Consider the following 20,412-nt stretch of genomic DNA (forward strand, 5'->3'; position numbering starts at 1 on the left):
TTCACTCCCTCATTTGTCAGTCTCTCTCTCTCCTTGTAACTCTGCATGCTCCTCTCAAATAACTCATTTCCACTGCTCTCACTCTTGACTTGTGTCTTTCCAACAAGGTCCAAGATTCACTTCCATACATTAGTGTGATTACCACAATATTATCATGCAGCAACTTTTTTACTTCCTTTCTCACTTCCCCATTTATCACCGCTTTCAATGAACCAGCAACTTTTCTTCTCTGATGTGCCCTTTCAAGCACTCCACTGTCTAAACTTCCATCCATACTCATCACACTACCCAAATACTTAAATGCACTCACATTTTCCATCCTCTCACTATAAATTTAGTGAATTCATTTCTCTCAAAGACCACAAATTTACCCTTTCCTACATTCACCTGTAGATTCCGTTTTTTACAAATTCTCCCAAGCTCAATCACCAAGCCTCACAGTTCCTCTTCATCCATCCATCCATCAATCCATCATCCAATCCTACATTACCCCATGAGAAGCATAGGAGCCCGGGGCTAGGCAGTTGGTCCTGATATGTAAGATGAGGGTGACCAGCCTCACTCATCCCTGAGCGGCATTACATGAGCAATCAACCCCACCAACCCCTTGGATATAAACCTTCACCAGCTCAATCTGACTGAAGCGCAATAATTACCCAATAAACCAACAGGCACCAAAATTTGGTTATATGGTTACCACCCAACACAGTAAATGGTTTCCTGGAATACAGGAAATCTTTTGGCTTGTCACTTAAAGAAGAGTTACCCACAGGCAGAAGGAAGAGGAAAGAATGAAGGAAAGAAAGACAGAAGAGGGACTGTAAAGTCACCTGGCAGAAGGACGAGGAAAGAATGAAGGAAAGACAAAAGAGGGTGGAAGGAAAGAAGGATGAAGGAGAGAAAAGGACAGACACCCAAGAGCCGAAAAAAAGCAAGAGAGAGAGGTTGAGTAGATGATGACATTGATGATACTGAGGACCTTCCTGAAGATTTTGACTCTGTGACGTTTGATGATCTGTTGATGGAAGTAGGTGACCCTGGCATGAGAGACAGGAATGGGGACAAGGCCAGCGGGGGGTCAGGGGGTATGCCGCAGTAGCCTCCATGCACAGGCCTCTAAACAATCATCACACCAAACACCTTACTAACTTGTTCAAGGTGACTTTTATATTACAGTACTCATGACAATCTATCAAATAATCTTATTATTTTCTGGCACCAATTAGACATTACTGGCGAGATCCTACTGTACTGTACTGTATATGTCTTAGATATTTTCCCTCAAATGTGTCAAAAAGGTCACTAATAGAAGGGGGTGCCGCCCATATGTTAATTTTCCCATTAGTTTATATATTCCTAGTAAGCGAGCATGTCTGCTGCCTATATAAGCGCGTACTAGAGAGATGTACTGTATATATACATGCGTGTGTGTGTGTGTGTGTGTGTGTGTGTGTAAATATATATATATATATATATATATATATATATATATATACACATCCATCCATCCATCATTCAATCCTACGTTGTCCCATGAGAAGCAGAGGAGCACAGGGCTAGGAAAGTTGGTCTTTCCATTTAAGATGAGAATGATCAGCCTCATGCATCCCTGAGTGGCATTACATGAGCAATAAACCCCAACAATCCCTTGGATATAAACCAACACAGGCTCAATCTGATCACAGCACCTTAATTAGCCACTACACCACCAGGCACCATAATTAGGTTACACAGTTACCACCCAGTGTAGTAAAGGGTTTCCTGGTGAACAGGAGACCATTTGGCTTGTCACTCAGTGTAGAGTCACCCACAGGCAGAAGAGGAAAGAATGAAGGAAAGAAAGACAGAAAAGGAAGCAAGGAAAAGAGGAAAGGGCTGACACCCAAAGCAGCACTACATCGAGTGAGTCAATGAGAATGCGGGAAACCATTAGGATGGTAAAGATGATTATAACAATAAACAAACTAAAAATTATTGTATTTGTACAATCCATCCATCCATCTAACATCCAATCCTACGTTGCCCCATGAGGAGTGTAGGAGCCTTGGGCTAGGCAAGTTGGTCCTGACATTTAAGATGAGAGTGACCAGCCTCACTCATCCCTGAGTGGCATTACGAGAGCAATAAACCCCAACCACCCCTTGAATATAAACCTTCACCGGCTCAATCAGACTACAGTGCCGTAATTACCCACTAAACCACCAGGCACCAAAATTTGATTATATAGTTACCATCTAGCACTGGCTTGTCACCCAGTGTAGAGTCACCCAGAGGCAGAAGGAAGAGGAAAGAATGAAGGAAAGAAAGACAGAAGTATAAGACTAATTGATGAACAAAATAAACTACTAAATTCTAAACTGAACAACGCAGACTAGGAGCAATTATCAACAATTAAGTAAGAACCTTAACAGTACTATCAGTGAGGCCAAAGTCTGTTATCAAGAAGGGTCACATAAGACTAAGATAACGTGATATTTGATCATGTACTACTTACAAAAAGTCTAAGATGGCAAAGCACAAGTTAAGTGACTGATAGTAAAAAAAGCTTCTGTCAAATGTATCATGCATGTGTAATCAGGGGTTGAAATAATACTGAATTAGCTTTCAAGCTCACATATAACCTGCCTTGATTTACTACTCATACCTGACACGTTTGACTATAATATGGAGCAGAGGAGCAGCATAGAAATTACACTGTAAGCCCAACAGCAGAATATCATGACTGATAGTCAGAAAACAGAAAATGGTTCAAGACTTATGTGTCAGTGCTACAAAAACTAAGTAACAGATGACAAACTTCATGAAGTTGTTGAGTTTAAATAACGAATGACTAATTTCATGGGAGTTATCCTGAGTTTAAAAACCACCCTTTTAATATGGCCATGGAGACAGAGCACCATGAATATACTGTATTATACAATACTAGTTACCTATCACTTGCCTTAGGGGGCATCCTGTGAGCAATATCTGACAACAGGATCTCCAGATTCTTCTACTCCTATTCAGTAATGGCTATGAGGAAGCAACTTATTCTGTAACTAAATCTACATACTGATAAGTGAAAGCCTGGCTGCCATAACCTACACCTCAATGCCTAGCCTAATACTTGGACAAGTCTCCATTTCCTAAGTGGATGAGTCAATCAATTAAGAATGGGCGAACACCGCGGGGCACACAGCCTCACTTACCCTCCGACTCCATCCACACGGGTCCCTTTGTGCAACTCTCCAGGCAGCGACCTTTGCCCCTCTAAGAATCTCCCAAAAGAAGTGATCGACCTGCTCCAGCCATGAGTTACGTGGCCTTTCCCTTGGTCTCCTCCTCGTTTAGAGATCACCCTGTGTGCAGGATCAGCCTCGGGAAAGCAGGCCACGTGCCTATGTAGCTGGAGCTGGTATTGACGCATTGTGAGGGTAACAGGCCTCAATTCAGTCTCATGGAGTATCGCTTGTTACACACCCAATTGTACCAGTGATATCCCATGATTCTGCGAGGTAACTTTTTAGTGCCAATGGAGTCAATCTGTCACTTTCAAGTCACTGTTTAGTGTCCATGTCTCACAGCCATAAAATAAGACAGGGAACATCAGCACCCTGAAGATGTGAACTTTCGTCCTTCTACACAAATAACAGCAGCGCCAAATACAGTACCCAAATTGAGTGAATCCATGACCCCAAAGGCCAGACCAATGCGACAAGAGATCTTGCTGTCTGATCTACCGCAGTTATGGACCACGCTACCACGATAAGTGAATCTTTCCACGACTTCTATATCCTCACCACATGCCTGGACAGACTGAACTGCTTCATCCAACAAACCACCAAATGTCTGGACCTTGGTCTTGGCCCAAGAGACCTTTAATCCCAATGGGTTCGCATTCTCGTGAAATTCCTCGGAGGCACTCAGTAGTACAGTATCTCTAGCGACTCTGCTGGCATAACTGCATCATCAGCGAAGCCAAGATTAGTAACCCTGAAACTGCCAATTAATATCCCATAATGACTTTGACTCAATGTCTGGTCCAATACCCAATACATACATGCATTAAAAAGTGTGGGGCCAAGGACATATCCCTGTCTTACACCAGAGCTTACTAGGAAGAAGTCGGATGTTCCCCCACCCCACACACTAGACAGCACTCTCAGTGTTTGAATACAGGCCAGCAATCAGTCAGATTATCCCTGCATGGATTCCACAGTGTCGTAGGGGTTCCCACTGTACCTCCTGATTTATTGAGCCAAAAGCCTTCTTGAGATCCACATAGGCTGCTAGCAGACCTTGTCGAAACTGAAGATGGCATTCCAGAAGAACTTGAAGAACTAGGATATGGTCAACTGTAGACTTCTTGGAAATGAATCCAGACTGCTAAGGCCTCTGAAACTTTAGCAAATGGTCCCGGATATGCATCAGGAGAATGTGAGCATGAACTTAGCCTGGTACACTGAGGATTGTAATTCAGTTGTCGCCTAATCCACAGCAATTAGAGACTGGTACCTACCTGCGGATTACAAATTCCACGGTTTACAAATTTAAGAATCATTGGAAAATAAAGGATATTTAGTCTGGACCCTCATGCTCCAGTCCCACAGGCCTTGATGCACTTCAAAATGTTAGCCTTGTTCTTGTAAATAGTGCAAATTGTTGACTCGTTCAGGCCATGCTCCCTGGCCAAGTGTGCAAACGTCTCTCCCTTCTCCACTCAACGAATAACGTCCAAACACTGCTGATAACTGAGAGGAGCCTTCTTCTTGGACCCCGGCTGGGTCCAACGTCACCGTGGGGGGTTGGGGTTGTCCATAACAGAGCCCAGTGAGAGGTAACCTTGACAAAACATAGGCCAGGTAGCGTTCAGAACTCACGGGGGAACACACATAGTTGGCGGTTAGCAGGACAGGAGGTAAACAAAACATGGCAGCTGTAGTGTGCACACTTGTCACCAGGGCTGGGCTGTGATTGGCTGCTGGGTCTAAGTTGTCTGTGATTGGGTAGCAGCCACGGAATATATCATGGGTGCCCAGATATTATAAATCTCCTCAGAAATGAGCCATTATGGAACCAAGGAACAGCGTTTTTTTTTTTTTTTCCACAAAATAAAAAAATCAAAACTGGTTGGGGAAAGTACAGCAGATTACAAATCCACAGTTTACAGATATGCAAATCAGGTGACTTGACTGTACAATGGTAGTTACTACAGTCATGCTAATCTCCTTTTTGCTTCCAGACAGAGATGACCAAACCCTTTGTCCAATCAGGTGGAATGATACCAGTCTGCCAAATGGCTTTTATGATTGCATGTAGCCCCCTGATCATGGCTTCGCCCCCAGCTTTGATCAGTTCTGCTGGGATGCCTCAAACACCAGCTGCTCTACCACTTTTCAACCTGGCCACTGCCTTCTTGACTTCATCTCGAGAAGGCACGGCTTCATCAACTTGTGGGATGGTGGTCAATGGTTGTACACCAGTCGACAGAAGCTTTCCACTGGGAGGTTCAGCCATATACAGCTGCTCAAAGTACTTAGCCCAAGTGGATGAATGGAGAAAAAAAAAAAAAAAAGTGAAGCAACAGTGGGATACCTTCAGGTGTGTCTTAACATCAAAACATCTCTCCTCTCCCCTCCTCCAGGGACAGAGTTTCAAACCACTGGTGGCAGAGTAATTTCCAGACAAGGGTCATATATTCCTAGTATAAATGTTTCAGGAACAAAATACAGTACCATTTCACTAACAGGCAAGAATTAACCCATAAAATACACTGTTTACTTTGTATTTCAATTGTAACTTATGTAAACATACTGAGCTGTGTAAAAATCATAAAGGTATAAAAAATAAACCAAGAAGGCTTCACTGTTTTCCTTGCTGCAAGACTGTGTGCCTTTACTTTTGGGATTTTATTAACCCAGCTGTACTATATATGGGAAGGGAAAAGAGAACAGACTAACAATGGGCACAATTAGAGGTGGAGAGTGACAAACACAGAATAAACAAGAAAACCAAGCAACCATTGGCCAACTTTCAAAACTGTTGCACACATCTAACCTGCACTTCATTTTATATTCTCAAGTGAGGGAGCAATAAGAAAATTCAGACTAGAGTATGAGTGGCCCAAACTCTACTCACTGGGCTGCATACATATACGGAATATAATTCCCCGACTGTCCGATGTAATAAAGCCATTGGTACGTCCAGATATGGATAATATCTGGATACAGAGCAATACAAGTACCGTATTTCGCGGCATGTAAGAGCAGCATTGTGAAAGACGCACCCTAATTCCGGCAGGGCAGTTATGTGAAAAAAAAGTTTGCCCCAACCAAGACTGCAGTAAGGTTTCTTGATAAGAGCCATTACCACACAGATACACACTCACCTTTCAGAATCTATTCATTACTGATCATCAGCCTTTGGTTTCTTTTTTTATATACAAAGAATGGTAAAGGAAAAGAAAACAATGCCCCTTCTTGACAAAACGTGACTGATATGAGCCACTATCACTTAGATACAACACTCACCTTTCAGAATCTATTCAGTACTGCTCATCATCCTTTAGTTTCTTCTTTTATGTACAAAGAATGATACAGGAAAAGAGAAAACAAAACCCCACCTTAACAAAATGTGACTTCAAACCACGAGGCCATCTCAACTTTGTTGATAAAAATGTATCAGTAAACTGATCTAAACACTGTTTTTAATATTTTATGAATTTAAAACCACAAATGAAGCCAATAAACTCTATTCTTTCATTCACTGACGAAAACATAAAATACAATGAATGTTCACATCAGTTCATTTATCCTAAAAGAACCCCGTCATATTCCACACCTGTTACGGAATTTCCTCACATTGCCTTGACTCAAGCACAATATCAGATGACTACCATCATTAATCATGCATTCTAACTAACCTGTAATTACCTCCACAAATAATATAAAAAGGTAGCACTTGTAAATACACAAATTACAATGTTTTACAACCAAAGTTCAATATAGCAAGGCTGCTTGGGAACAGGATAGACAGCTGTTTTTACTCTCTTCTCTCAGTATCACTCCTTCACTGTCAGCTATGTTTGCCTTGCAGCATCAACAATTAAAAATGTATGCTTCACTGATCATAATTTACTATAAACATTCATTTCAAAACATACTATGGTGAAAACATCCATTGTTACACCTTAGTAACACTGCTGCCTCCCAGTCGCTAGACAGCAGTCTCTACCCCTTCCTCTCAGTATCACTTCCTCACTGTCAGCGATGTTTCCCTTGCAGCATCAACAGTTAAAAATACGTTCTTCACTGATCACAATTTACTAAAAACAGACATTCATCTCAAAACACGTCGAGAATGGTAAAACTATCTCTTAGCAACACTGCTGCATCCCAAGCGCTAGACAACTGGCTCAACCCTCTTCTCCCAGTATCACTCCCTTACTGTCAGCTGTTTTCCTTGCAGCATCAACAATTAAAAATGCATATTTCTCTTACCAGAATTTGCTAAAAACAGACATCCATCTCAAAACATTCAAGTACTGTGAAAACATCCATTTTTGGTCTTAACACTGCTGCCTCCTAGTCGCTATGGTACACACACACACACGCACACATGTACACACCACATGCAACATTCGCTCACCTCTGAAACATTTACATCAGTCCGTTTTGGAGTACCCAGTGGCTTTATTATATGCCAAAAACATCAAAATGTATTTGGTTGTTCAATATAAATATCATCACTTAAGGACATGAAACATCTCAAACAATTTATTCATCCAAACATCGTCAGTGCAAGACTAAAGGTGTACAGCACCGCTGATCCTAAATTTTCCATGGTTGCATCTGTCATGATCACCTAAAACCTATATTCACTTCATATTACTGACATGGTGAAAATTTCACTCGTCTTCAAATCCTGAGAATTCATCACTACTTCCCCCGAGTCCTGAAGCATCACTGGAAGTCATCACCTCAGTCATCATCACTGTTTCACTGTCACTTTCATACAGTAAATGGTCCTCAGTACCATCCATTGAATTGCTTATACCACACTTCATACGATTTTAACTTGGCAATCGTTTTAACTGAGCACAGGCGATATTCAGACTTGGGGCATTTGATACAGCCCACATTAACCTCCTCAGTACATGTTTCCTGAACTGAATAAAATCATATGGCGAGCATGAATAAACTACCCTATAAAATACATTGCTGGGCTGAAGGGATTATAATAAGCGGATTATGAGTTCCCTAGCCTGACTCTTCCCACTTCTACTTCCTTAACTACACCCACACCAAACTCTCACCTACACCTTAGGATTCTGGTCGTTTCGGCCGTAACGTCCAAAATGGCAAACGATATTACAACCTAACCTAACCTAACCTAACCAAACAAATTTGGACGTTACAGCCTAAATGATCCCCACTGCCGATCATGAGAGCTTTACTTAGGCAGCAGAGATGCAGAGAGTGAACGTTGTCAATCATTCTGATCGCTTCGTCTGCTAAGAATACAGCAGAAATGGCGGACGCTGATATGAATGCCCGTCAGGCACTGCTATTTCAGATATTGCATCAGTTATGCTACTCAGTGAATTTTATCCTATTTTCATAACAAAATACTGTAATTGGGTGTGCCCTGAGTTGCATAGACATTGCTAAAGTACTTCACTTTGCTGAAAAAGTGAAGCTGTAACTTCGTTAGCTTGCTAGAGTAGGGTGTACGCTAGACACTAAACTGCTAAGTTGCTAAACCGCTAAACCCCTTGACGGTATTGGCCAGTTGAGCTGAAAACAATCCCGTGAATGCTTTGTGTTCTTGAACTTGCATGTTTTAATATCTGCTGCATATATACACTCACAAAATATCACAAAAGTAACTGACCTAATTAGGGTTACTGAATTTCCATACGTGACGAAAGTCTGTTTTGATGACTTGGCAGTTTCACTAGCCACAATCTCTCCAGCATGATTGCTTTGCTAGTTAGTGAATGGATGGCAAGCAAAGTGGTCATGATTGCCTTTCAGAAGGTTAGCAGACAGTTCACCAGTGAGCACGTTAGCTTGCTAGAGTAGGGTGTACGCTAGACACTAAACTGCTAAGTTGCTAAACCGCTAAACCCCTTGACGGTATTGGCCAGTTGAGCTGAAAACAAACCGTGAATGCTTTGTGTTTTTGAACTTGCGTGTTTTAATATCTGCTGCATATATACACTCACAAAATGTCACAAAAGTAACTGACCTAATTAGGGTTACTGTATTTCCATACGTGACGAAAGTCTGTTTTGATGACTTGGCAGTTTCACTAGCCATCATCTCTCCAGTATGATTGCTTTGCTCGTTAGTGAATGGATGGCAAGCAAAGTGGTCATGATTGCCTTTCAGAAGGTTAGCAGACAGTTCACCAGTGATCATGTACATTAGCTTGCTGGAATAGTGCGGATGCTAAACTGTTAAATTGCTAAACCGCTAAATATCTTCACGATGTTAGCCAGTTGAGCTGTAAACAAACCCGCGAAAGTTTTATGTGTTTCTGATCTCGGGTGTTTCTTAAATCTGCTGCATATACACACTAGTGTATATTATTTTTAAAAATAAAATCAAGTCTGCATACTGTACAAAACACCTGTGGTTGCTAAGCATTGAGATGATCATCTTTATAAGAGTTTCTTCTCAGTGAAGCCTAACTAACCTGCCTTAGTCTAACGTGCAGGACGCATGGGGATATTTTAAGGTAACTTTGAGACAAAAAAGTGCGTCTTATATGCCGCGAAATACGGTATACCCTGGTTTAATGATGCAACTGGTTAGATAAAAACCCATCGTTATGCAGGGTACCATATATTGGGGTAGATTTAACATGTAAAGTAATGGGATGTGTTTTTCAGCCTTGGGTTTCCTCTCCGACCAAGTCCGAAACCCACACAAATGAACCCCAAAACAAGTCTAAAGTCAATCTAATTTGGCCTAACAGCTGTAAAAGAAGCTAACCTAAGCCTAACATCTGTAAATAACTCACTAATACCAACAAATAAAATCTGAAAATCGTCAAATGTCTGGAAAAAATAAGCTTAGTAAACTGAACCCCAAAATGACAATGTTCACCCCACCTATGGCTAAAACACATTAATCTAAGTCTAAAAATAATTTATAAATCAACCTAAACACACAATTTTAGTGTAAAATATCATCAAAATCATTTTAAAAAATCAAAACCCATCGCTAAACCAGGGTTTGGCCATCGTTGGGTGGGGTATGGTGGTATTTCTACCCCCTTCGTTAAGCCAGGGTATCATACCTAGGGGTATCGTATATCAAAGTATACCTGTACTCTGCCGACTTATACCCTACCCGTATATACAGTACCTCTCCTAATTTTGGCAGTGTTCCTCAGTCTTTCAGATGATTAGATATCAAAACTCACACAGGAATATATAATGTCATGCTAAAACCATGAATACACAACAAAAAAACACAAATAAAATAAATGAAGATGATGAAGGTTGCAATAACAATTTTAATAAAGTACAGTACTGTACTGTACTTACCACCCAGTGAACAGCCGACAGGCATTGTGACCTGCTAACCTCTAGTTCGTGTACAGTAATCCTGTGTGGTCTAATGGGTAACACTAAATCCACTTAACAAATGTTTAACACCTCCTCCTCCATCCGCTGGAGCTGGCCGATGAGTGGAGACGTGCAACGAGGTGCACGAGGCACTGTGTTTCCTCCTCCCTCTTCTCTCCCATCTCAGGAGACTATAATGATAGCCACATGCTCACGTCTAATGGCAACTCAACAGCTGTCGATGTGCTCAGTTGTGGGTCCGAGAGTGAAGACTGTGGATGAGGTGGTGGTGGAGAGAATGGGTTTAAACAAGTACGAGTGGCAGGCTTGAAACACAATTCAATATTGCATTTACGAAAGGTGTGACAATTTTGACGGAGGATGACAGTGTCCCTGACTGCCCGCAGATCCATCGCCAGCTTCATTGGCACCAACTCCATCACAGTGCAGGTGCTTGGCATTTTTTAGCACCTGCTCTATGCCGGCACATACCGCACCAAAATGAGGAGTGACGGAGAGGCAGTATGCTCAGAATCAGGGTCCTCATCACTGTCCTTAGTCTGCCCTGCAAAGACAGAAGTGGCAATCTCAACACATAACGTCTGACAACCAGGATCACCACCAATGTCATCCAACCAATCTCTCACATCGTTGACGTCAACATTGACACCTGCCGTATGTAGACGTAGGTGGAAATCGTCTATGTCATATCCCTTAATCCCTTGACTGTGGCTAAGGTGGCAGAAGTAAGGACCCTGTTGCAGCAATCCACTCAAAAGTTTCCCATTTTCTGTTCAAAAAAAAAAAAAAAAAAAAGTACAAGAAAGCTGTTAGAATCATTAACAACCCTGCCATTACGTATAAACTACCTCCCCTGCAAGTAAGAAGGAATGTTGCCTCCCTTGCATTATTTTACAGATATTTTTTTGGCAAATGCTCAGACGAAGTTGCGTCCATGGTGCCACCTCTCCATGCCTTCCCTCGTGCTACACGGGCATCTGGTAACGCTCATGACTGGAATGTCACTCAACCACATTGCAGAACTTCTGCCTATCAGAATTCTTTCATTCCCCGAACTGCATCTCTCTGGAACTCGCTTCCCCAGAGTTGTTTTCCTCCAAATTTCAACCTACAACTGTTCAAGTCTAATTCTTACAGATATTTTATGAACAGAGGACACCAGTAATCTGGTGTATGGATTATTTTTTTTTCTCCATTTGTTTTTCCTTCCTCCGTTCTGTTATTTAAAAAAAAAAAAAAAAAAAAAAAAAAAATCACTTCTATTTACCTATGAGCACTTCACTGAACGGCTAGATGCTCCTACTTTGCCACAGAGGTGAGTGGAAGCAACATCTTTTTTGGTGTTTTTGTGCATCGCTGCAGCTGTATGTCGTCCTCAAATACCCCCACTGTCGCCCACAACCCTTCACTTCACCACAGTGCACCAATGGACACGTCCATAGGTTTACACCATGATGTATGTCACTTAGCACTTAACTCATTGCGTCCGGCACATATTCCCACGAACCCTTCCCACAGCAGGGCATTCCTGAGAAAATTGTCTCATTTTAAACCTTCTTATCTCAGTTAATACTTAACCAAAAATAAAAAGACAAAGTGTCATAATACTCACCAATCCTTCAACTTCAAGCTGATTGAATCAGATGGTCCATGAAGTGAAGGGAGAGTGAGTGAGTGGGGAAAGGGGGGATTTTGGTTGTTTTTTTGCTGGTGTCCTTATGTGCGGCAGAGGTTTGGTGACACAACTAAGGCTTGGACTAGCCCTCCATAATAATAACACTTCAATAACACTTCCAGAAGACCACAACCCACCACAAACACTATTTACATGAAAAATCTTCTATAATTTGGGGTACTTGCTGCTGGGAGGCCGGTAACCATAGCAACGACCTTGAGGCAGGCTGCCTGCTCGCCTCACCACCACACCGCCTTAGAGACATTCAGACACACACACACACAAACACACACACAGATGTATGTTTGGCTTGAATTGTTGCTTGATTCTGGCACCGCTGTGTGACTATAAGTCTGGGTATTACAACTATTATTATTACTACTTCTACTACAATTACCACTACTACTACAACTACTACTACAACTACCACAACTACAACTACCACTACTACTACTACAACTACCACTACTACAACTACTACTACTACTACTACTACTACAACTACTACGGTACTACTACTACCACTACTACTACATAAAACCTAAAAAAAATATATATATATCGTGAACAAAATAGTTATTCACGTACTGTTCATAATCGAAAAGGCTGTACAGTATTTTCCACTACAACAGAATTTTTTTTCCTCTGATTTTTAGACTTTTCATCATAATAAATATACACACAAAAAAACTTTAAAAAAAAAATAAGGAACTGATTTCATCATGAAACAAACTTTCTGCTTCCTTTTTCAAGTAAACAGACAGCGGCAGCACGAGGCACCGCGTTTCCTCCTCCCTCTTCTCTCCCACCTCCCTTTCTCCACTCCACTATATTTTCCACTAGAACAATACTTTTCCTGTGATCTGTACTTTTTCATCATAACAAACATACACACACAAAAACTTTCAATAAAAAATAAGGCACTGATTCCATCATGAAACAAACTTTTTGCTTCCATTATTCACATAAATAGACACAGAGGTGGTACAAGGCTTAACACACCGCGTTTCCTCCTCCCTTTTTCCACTCCCTACCTCCTCTGCCATCTACTCATCCGTGTCAATATCTCCCTCTCCAGGATCGTCAGTACCCTCTGAAAAATTCCCATCATCAGTAATAGCAGATGAACGTACAGGGGGAAGCAATGGGAGCACAGTGGAGGAGTCACGTCCTCCACCCTCCTCACATGATGCATAAATATCAACACTCATTATGGCAGTCACTTTCCTCAGAGGAAAAATCACTTTCTCCACTCACAATTGGCGATGACATCACCTCGAGTTCTCTCTCTATCGCATTATCACTAAGGCCTTTTCTTTTCTGGCCTTTGTACGTCATTGCTCTTGAAGTCAGCGGCTGCGGGTGCTCGGCCAAGGATCCGGACACAGAGAAATTTTTTTGCGTAGGTCTATCCATTAAGGAGGTACGCAGGTAACTGGAGCATGACTCAGATGCTGTACATACAAGTGGGTTGCCAGTGGCTGCGTGCAGTGAAAATAACCCGCAGAATATTCAAACAATGCTGCGAAACACTAGATCATGTATACGTGTCACCCGTACATCCCCGGGGTGTCATGTATACGTCACCCGGACACGATGGGTTAAATATCATTATCTTCTATCTATCTCATGCCAAACGCCATAATCCCATAAGGGGTGGCCATTTGACTTTGAGTAATTTGTTTTATGGGGAGGAGCACTAACTCACTTGTTGACACGTAGGGAGCACATATGGGTTGGTTATATGGTTACCACCCAGCGTTGTATATGGTTTCTTGGCTTACAGGAAATCATTTGGCTTGTCACTCTATATAAAGCCACCTGTAAAGGAAAGAAAAGCAAGAAGAAGTGAGAGGAAAGATGAGAGAAATAGGAAGAGAGGAGGGCAGGCACAGAAAAAGAATGATAAAAGCAAAGGAAGAAGTAGGCAGCACTACATCAAGTGAGTGGATGATGGTCACCTTTATCTTACAGATATTATAAAATAAAATACCCGGTAGTGTTAAACTGAACAGTGAAAAACTAGTCAATAATGGTTAATACAGTAATGCTAAACTCAATTAAATATATTTATATAGCTTACACCAGACACTTTAATTGTGCAAATATTTCATTCACTTACAATTAGTTTCTTTCACTTATTCATGTTATATGAATTGCTTTTCTAGAAGCTGACAAGTGTGTGAAAGTCATGGTAGCAGTCTTCCAGACATAAGCCAACCTGACAGGACACCATGTTGTCACTTAAGTTATATGAATTGCTTTTCTATAAGTAGACGAATGTGTTAAAGTCACAGTAGCAGTCTTCCAAACATAAGCCTACCTAACAGGGCACCATGTTGTCACTTTCCTTCATACTTTTTCACACCTGCTAGTGTTCATGCAGACATAGCAGGACGCTAAAATGAACTAGCAATCCCAATCATGGGTGGATGAATACACAAAGTTCTCGAGGCAGAATACATGGCGCAACTTTTGAAATAGATTTGTGGATTTTAAAAGAAACGACGCAGTCTGATGACAGGTCCATTCAGATGGAACGTAGCAGTTAAAGGGTTGACGTCATGTGAGGCCTCGTATCCCTGAGGGAGACGAGACCAACCACTTTCAAGGGTTTTGATGGAGACTTCCTTCCAAGCATTTGCCCAGTTGCACAACGCAGACTTAATGTAAAGCTGAAGATGTTCCAAGGTCCGCTCCCCAAGTGTGTTGACCTCTTGCTCATCTTCGAACACCACCATCACCTTGTCAAGGAACTTCTGACAGTACAGTCTCTCCGTTGCCACAATAACATCTTGGTCCACTTCGTTGCCACGATAACAACTTGGTCCAATTCGATGCCACAATAACACCTTGGCCCATTTAGTTGCCACAATAACACCATGATCCATTGGCTGAATGAGAGCAGCCAGATTAGGTGGCAGAAACATGCACCTGATATGACCATCATCAGCAACCAGTCCTTCTCTGACAGATGCACAGGGGCACTGTCAAGGATCAGGAATGCCTTCACCTGGTCACAAGGGATACTAAGTTTTTCCATTTTATAACGGATAACCTCCTTAACCCTTACACTGCGGGCATGTTTCCCAATGTTTTGCGTCTCCAGTGGGGTTATTCGGGCTCCGACAGACTCTCAAAAAATATTTGCCAAAAATCAGTTATTAGTCCTAGAATATTAAAATTATATATGCATATGGCACATACCTTCAGCTTTCTCCTGGGATGTTTGTTGAGCCTTCGTCGATTACCGTAGGACTTGTGGAGACTTCTGAAGTTGGGTAACGAAGTCTCCACTTTACACTTCCCGACAACCCGTAATATGATTACCACAGCCAGATATTAACACTATAAACACTACTCTATGATTATCAAGTAGTTTGGGATCCATACTCCAAATAAAAACCACTGTGAAAGCTATGAAAATTACGAGCGCGTATGACCTTCCCACTTGCGCTAGTTCGCTGTTGGTATTCTGTCATTTATTATTCATAAAACCCCTCACACTTTATATTTCTATTACTATATAACACTTATATATATCTACAGTCTTTATCCATAAGTTTCCTTCAGTAGTATTAGCTTATTGTTACTGTAGGGATTCAATTTCTTTCCATAAAATACATAGCATTCACTTTCTCGTCCTGTATACTAGCATTGAGAGTGAATGTCACATTCACCTTCACTCTCATAACTCATAGTATTCAGACATGCTACAGTGAAACTTTCACTTTCATTACTCCTAGGGTATATACTCGTATTTTTATAATACTACTCATTTACATTTCTATTTACGTTCTCTATTTTATTTACGTTATTTACATTTCTATTTTATTTACACTGTGTTATGCACTGTCACTTGAAGTAACTTATAAAACTATTTTCCACTGTTCACGTATATATACATTCATTACTTTCACTTGCTGTTTACACATTACTTATACATTATTTACAATTCCACTTGCAATGTTTTACTCAACAGAAAGATCGTAGTCACTCTTTTATCAATTGTCAGCCCTTTACCTCTTTCCACATGAGGTTTAGTAGGGGGTAAAGGTCACAGGGCCCTTTGCATGGGGGTGAAAAGTCCATGAAGTTAGCAAGACCAACAGATGTACCTCCACACTGGAAGATGAGAGTGAACTGATAAGGGTGGGCCGGGGTGGTGGCCTACCTAGGGAAATCATTACTGCCAACGTTAGCCTCTTGACAGCAGCTAATATATAGCAGTGAAATGATTGGCAGGAAATCTAGACAATACATTATAAATTAGGTAGTTCCAGGTGAATGTAAATATCACTTAGGCTTCTCCCTTCCCTCCTTATATGTATATTTATTACGAAAATAGATTATACGGCATATTTCAAGGGGAAATAAACAGCGAAAATTAGCGAACGAGTGCACGTGAGGTGTTGTCAGGTGATAATTAGCCAATTCCAGGTGTATGGCACTCTCACTTACCTTATTTCTTTCTTGTATATATTATTTGGTATAAGAATAGGGCATAGGGCTTATTTCAATGGATGAAATCAGTGAAAAATTCCAGGGAAGATTTACTTAGCATAGCACGGCCGGGCAGGCGAGAGGATAGGGTAATGGAGGGGGGGTAGGGAGGGATGTCAAGAACGGGAAGAAATGGCTAAATTGTCAACAATGGATGGGAGTACAGATGAGATTAGGAGTGCTGACTAGTGTTGGACATTGGCAGTACTGATAGATGATCCAAGCCACCACTTGGAAGCCTGGGTGAATTCAAAATAACACAGAATCACAAAAGCGATGCCCCGCGGTATGATCCCTTGCTCCCAAGCATCACAAAAGTGATGCCCCGCGGTTAAGGGGTTAACAAAGTATCTGTGGAACCAAACTGTGAAGATCTTACAAATAAACCAGGCTTTCACCGAATGGTACCACACAACAGGCAGGCTATCCATCAACCTACAGAGACAATGTGACTGTTTTGTGCATCCAACAATAACGGGCTTGAGGTGGTGCATCCCGTTTGCACTGATGCGACACAAAACCGAGACACGCTGTTTGGACAACTTCTGGCCAGGCAGTCTTCACTCTTTCATCTGTCAGAGTGTTGGTGGGAAAGGGGTGGTAGAAAAGGCCAGTTCTGTCAGCACTGTACACCTGACTGAGAGCAAGACTCTCGTCCTCGATCAAGCGCTGCACTCTCTGGAGAAATGGCTCTACATCCTCCAATGCCACGTCCAAAGCCTTGTTATGTGTCTAACAGTTAGTAAGGCCATTTTGAAGTTTGAACCGGAAGAGCCATCCTTCAGAAGCCTTGAAGTCAAGCACATTGTGTAGGCATGCAAACTTCTTGGCTGCTGCCTTCAACTTGATCCCACATACTGTACAAGCATGCCAGCACCTTGTTGTTGGCGCAGCCAAACCAGTCGACTGGTCAATGGCAGTGTAGCAGGGCAGAGACATAACCTTCCAGTCACCCTTCCGAGAGACATCGCTGTGATTTCTTGATATCAAACAAAGTTGAACAGACCAGATCATATTCCTGCAGAATGCGAGAAGTGGTCCAGCCCACATCAACCTTACGCAATATTTCATGCTTCTTCTCCAGGGTCAAAACCTTCCTCTTTGTTTCTCAGGTGGTGATGGGGGTCATCATTACACACACAAGAATGCCGCAGAGGAAAATCAAGACCTGAAGAGGGTAGGGAACCAACAATAACAATGCAACAACGGAAGCTGCCATGGTTACAACTTGGCCTAGAACGTCCATACTTGAGAAAGACAGAAGTGGGAACTGAGGCGCGGTATTGCCATGTGAACACAGTGTTGCCATGTCTCTACCCACACTTGGCTATGAACACATAAGTAAAACAAGCTAAACTGAACTATGAGCACAAGGGTCATTTTCGCTCAGTCTAGCAAATATTGTCATGCTCCACCATACACCATGACATCAAGGAGCATCCAAGAAATTGGACTGGCCAGGCGACTTTGACCATAGGGTAGGGAGGCAGACGGCCACGCAAGCCCGGAAGCGTCCAAGTGATACGGGCGGCCAGGGGAATTTGACCGTCTGGTGAGGAGGTGAACAGCCATTTTTGCTCGGCTGGTGGGTTAGGGTCTGTTACCTGCACGCGGCCAGGAGCATCCAAGTGATGAAGGCGACTGGGAGTATTATGACTGTTCAGTGTGGAGAGGCAAATGACCATTTTTGCTCAGCTGTTGGGTTAAGTCTATTGCCCGTGCATGGCCACCAGGGCCGACAGGCTGCCCAACGGGCCATGTCAGAAATTTTGAGTTAGGATACGGACAAAGATTTCCAGATATTGACATAATACAGCCAAGGCCTAACATTCGGATACAGAGCATGTCAGGATACAAGGCATCCGGATAATCGAGGGATTACAGCATACATACAGGAGGCCCATGTGCAGCGTGGTTCCGGTTTGCACTAATCACAATTTGCGTGGAAACATAAACCATACCCTGTATCAATCAGAGAAGTATTTCATTCTCTTATCATAGCAAAATCCTTACAGGAGGGACCCCTCCACACTCCATTTGAAGTTTCCGAATGGTGACGAAGGCCACCAAGGCCACCACCCCCGAGTTCTCAGTCTCTACTCCCCCAGTCCTGCCCCATACCCTCCCTCCACTGTTCATGCTGCTCAGCCATGGCCTTTCCCTGCCTTTTTGTGCACAAAATGCATTTTTTCCCCAGTGTCATGATGTCCTATCAGTCCCCTCCTCTGATACCCCCCCCCCCAGCCACCAAAACAACACTCCATCACTCTTAACACTGAGTACCCTGTACTGCATTTTATACACTCTAAGTACAGTAACCTCTCAACTAACACGAGTTTTAAAAACACGTTTTCGTTTTAACACGAGCAAATATTTAAGGATATATGTTTAACTAACAAGGGTTTCTCAATTTAATGCAACTTTACACGTACGTGATGGTTTCAAATTAGCCATGCGCGCCTTGGACAGTCCCAAGCTGATAGACCATGTGTGGCAGTTTATGCATAAATACAATTTTTTATTTGTCTGTTCCTTAAACTGGTTTTATTCTAACTATAATATTCGAATATGAAGTTTGGCCCCATTCTGAGCAATTTGGCTCATTTTTGGACAAAATTTGGCCAGGAAAGTGATGGCAGATCTAAATTGTTACACCTTGATGCTGCAGAACAGAAAGAAGAAAACCACTCAAACCAAGATAGAGCAGTTCTTTATGAAGGAGACAGAAAACTTAAAAGAGTTATCTTCATCACCAGTAGCACAGGAGTCAGAGGGAGAGGAAGAGGAAAGACAGCAGAGCGAGGAGGGACAACAAATTTAGGGTGGGGAATGGCGGGAGGTGGGGTACCGGGGTGAGGAGGGACCGCAGCAGACGACGAGTGATGCATAGATGAAGTGAGGCTGTGTGTTGTTATTGTTTTTGACCTACTTACTGTAATGAAAATGTTGGTTTTACTGTAGTGTTTTTATGACCTACTAATGCATTAATAATGTTGAGAAACTTTCACAATGCCGTGAATGAAGCAGAATTGAAAGAAAACCCACGTAAAAAACGAAAACAGTATGTACAGTACCCTCAAGTCCAACACGGTAATATTGTCATGCACAGGTCCTGTGTTGGACCAAAAACGTGTTGGACAAACAACAGAGCTTATGGGGAAAAATGAATTATGTCAGCAACCCTAGGAAAAGTCACCCTAAATACCTACCATATACCTTTACATATATTGGTACTACTGTAATTATAATAAATGGTGCTGTACTATGAATGATAACTAACCTTTAAGGATAGTGTTGGTGGGCTTGCTGGGAATGGAAGGTGGTATCCAAGGCTGTAGGTAGTCCTACTAGGTCCCCGGAGAATGGCTCCTGGCGTCACTAGCGGGTAATGGCTGCTGCTCCTCCTCAACCTCCTTCATAAATCCTGCGAAATCACACTCACAATCACTATCCTCATCCACATCCATGGAAAGTCCTGCTTCTGCCTGTCCTAGCACTCTGTAAGCCTTCACTGCTGCCAGGATCTTGTCTTGGTTTTTTATTATGGTCCTCACGCTGGCTTCATTCACGTCATAGGCCTTGGCGATGTCCACACTCCTCTCCCTTTTCTTCTTCCTCTCGATGATTTCTAACTTGGTGGCCTGAGGGAGGTGCCGCT

The 20,412-nt window shown here is 42.2% G+C and overlaps 1 protein-coding gene across 1 annotated transcript in view; it reads right to left on the reverse strand.

Annotated features, from left to right (window-relative positions):
* Window positions 1-20,412, reverse strand: part of bbc (choline/ethanolaminephosphotransferase 1 bbc) — a 149,739-nt gene that overhangs the window by 127,779 nt on the left and 1,548 nt on the right. The gene's annotated exons all lie outside the window — the stretch shown is intronic.

This window comes from Coenobita brevimanus, chromosome 14 (assembly GCF_032717465.1).
Source record: "Coenobita brevimanus isolate Jiangsu-jjx chromosome 14, ASM3271746v2, whole genome shotgun sequence".
NCBI classification, from domain to species: Eukaryota; Metazoa; Arthropoda; class Malacostraca; order Decapoda; family Coenobitidae; genus Coenobita; species Coenobita brevimanus.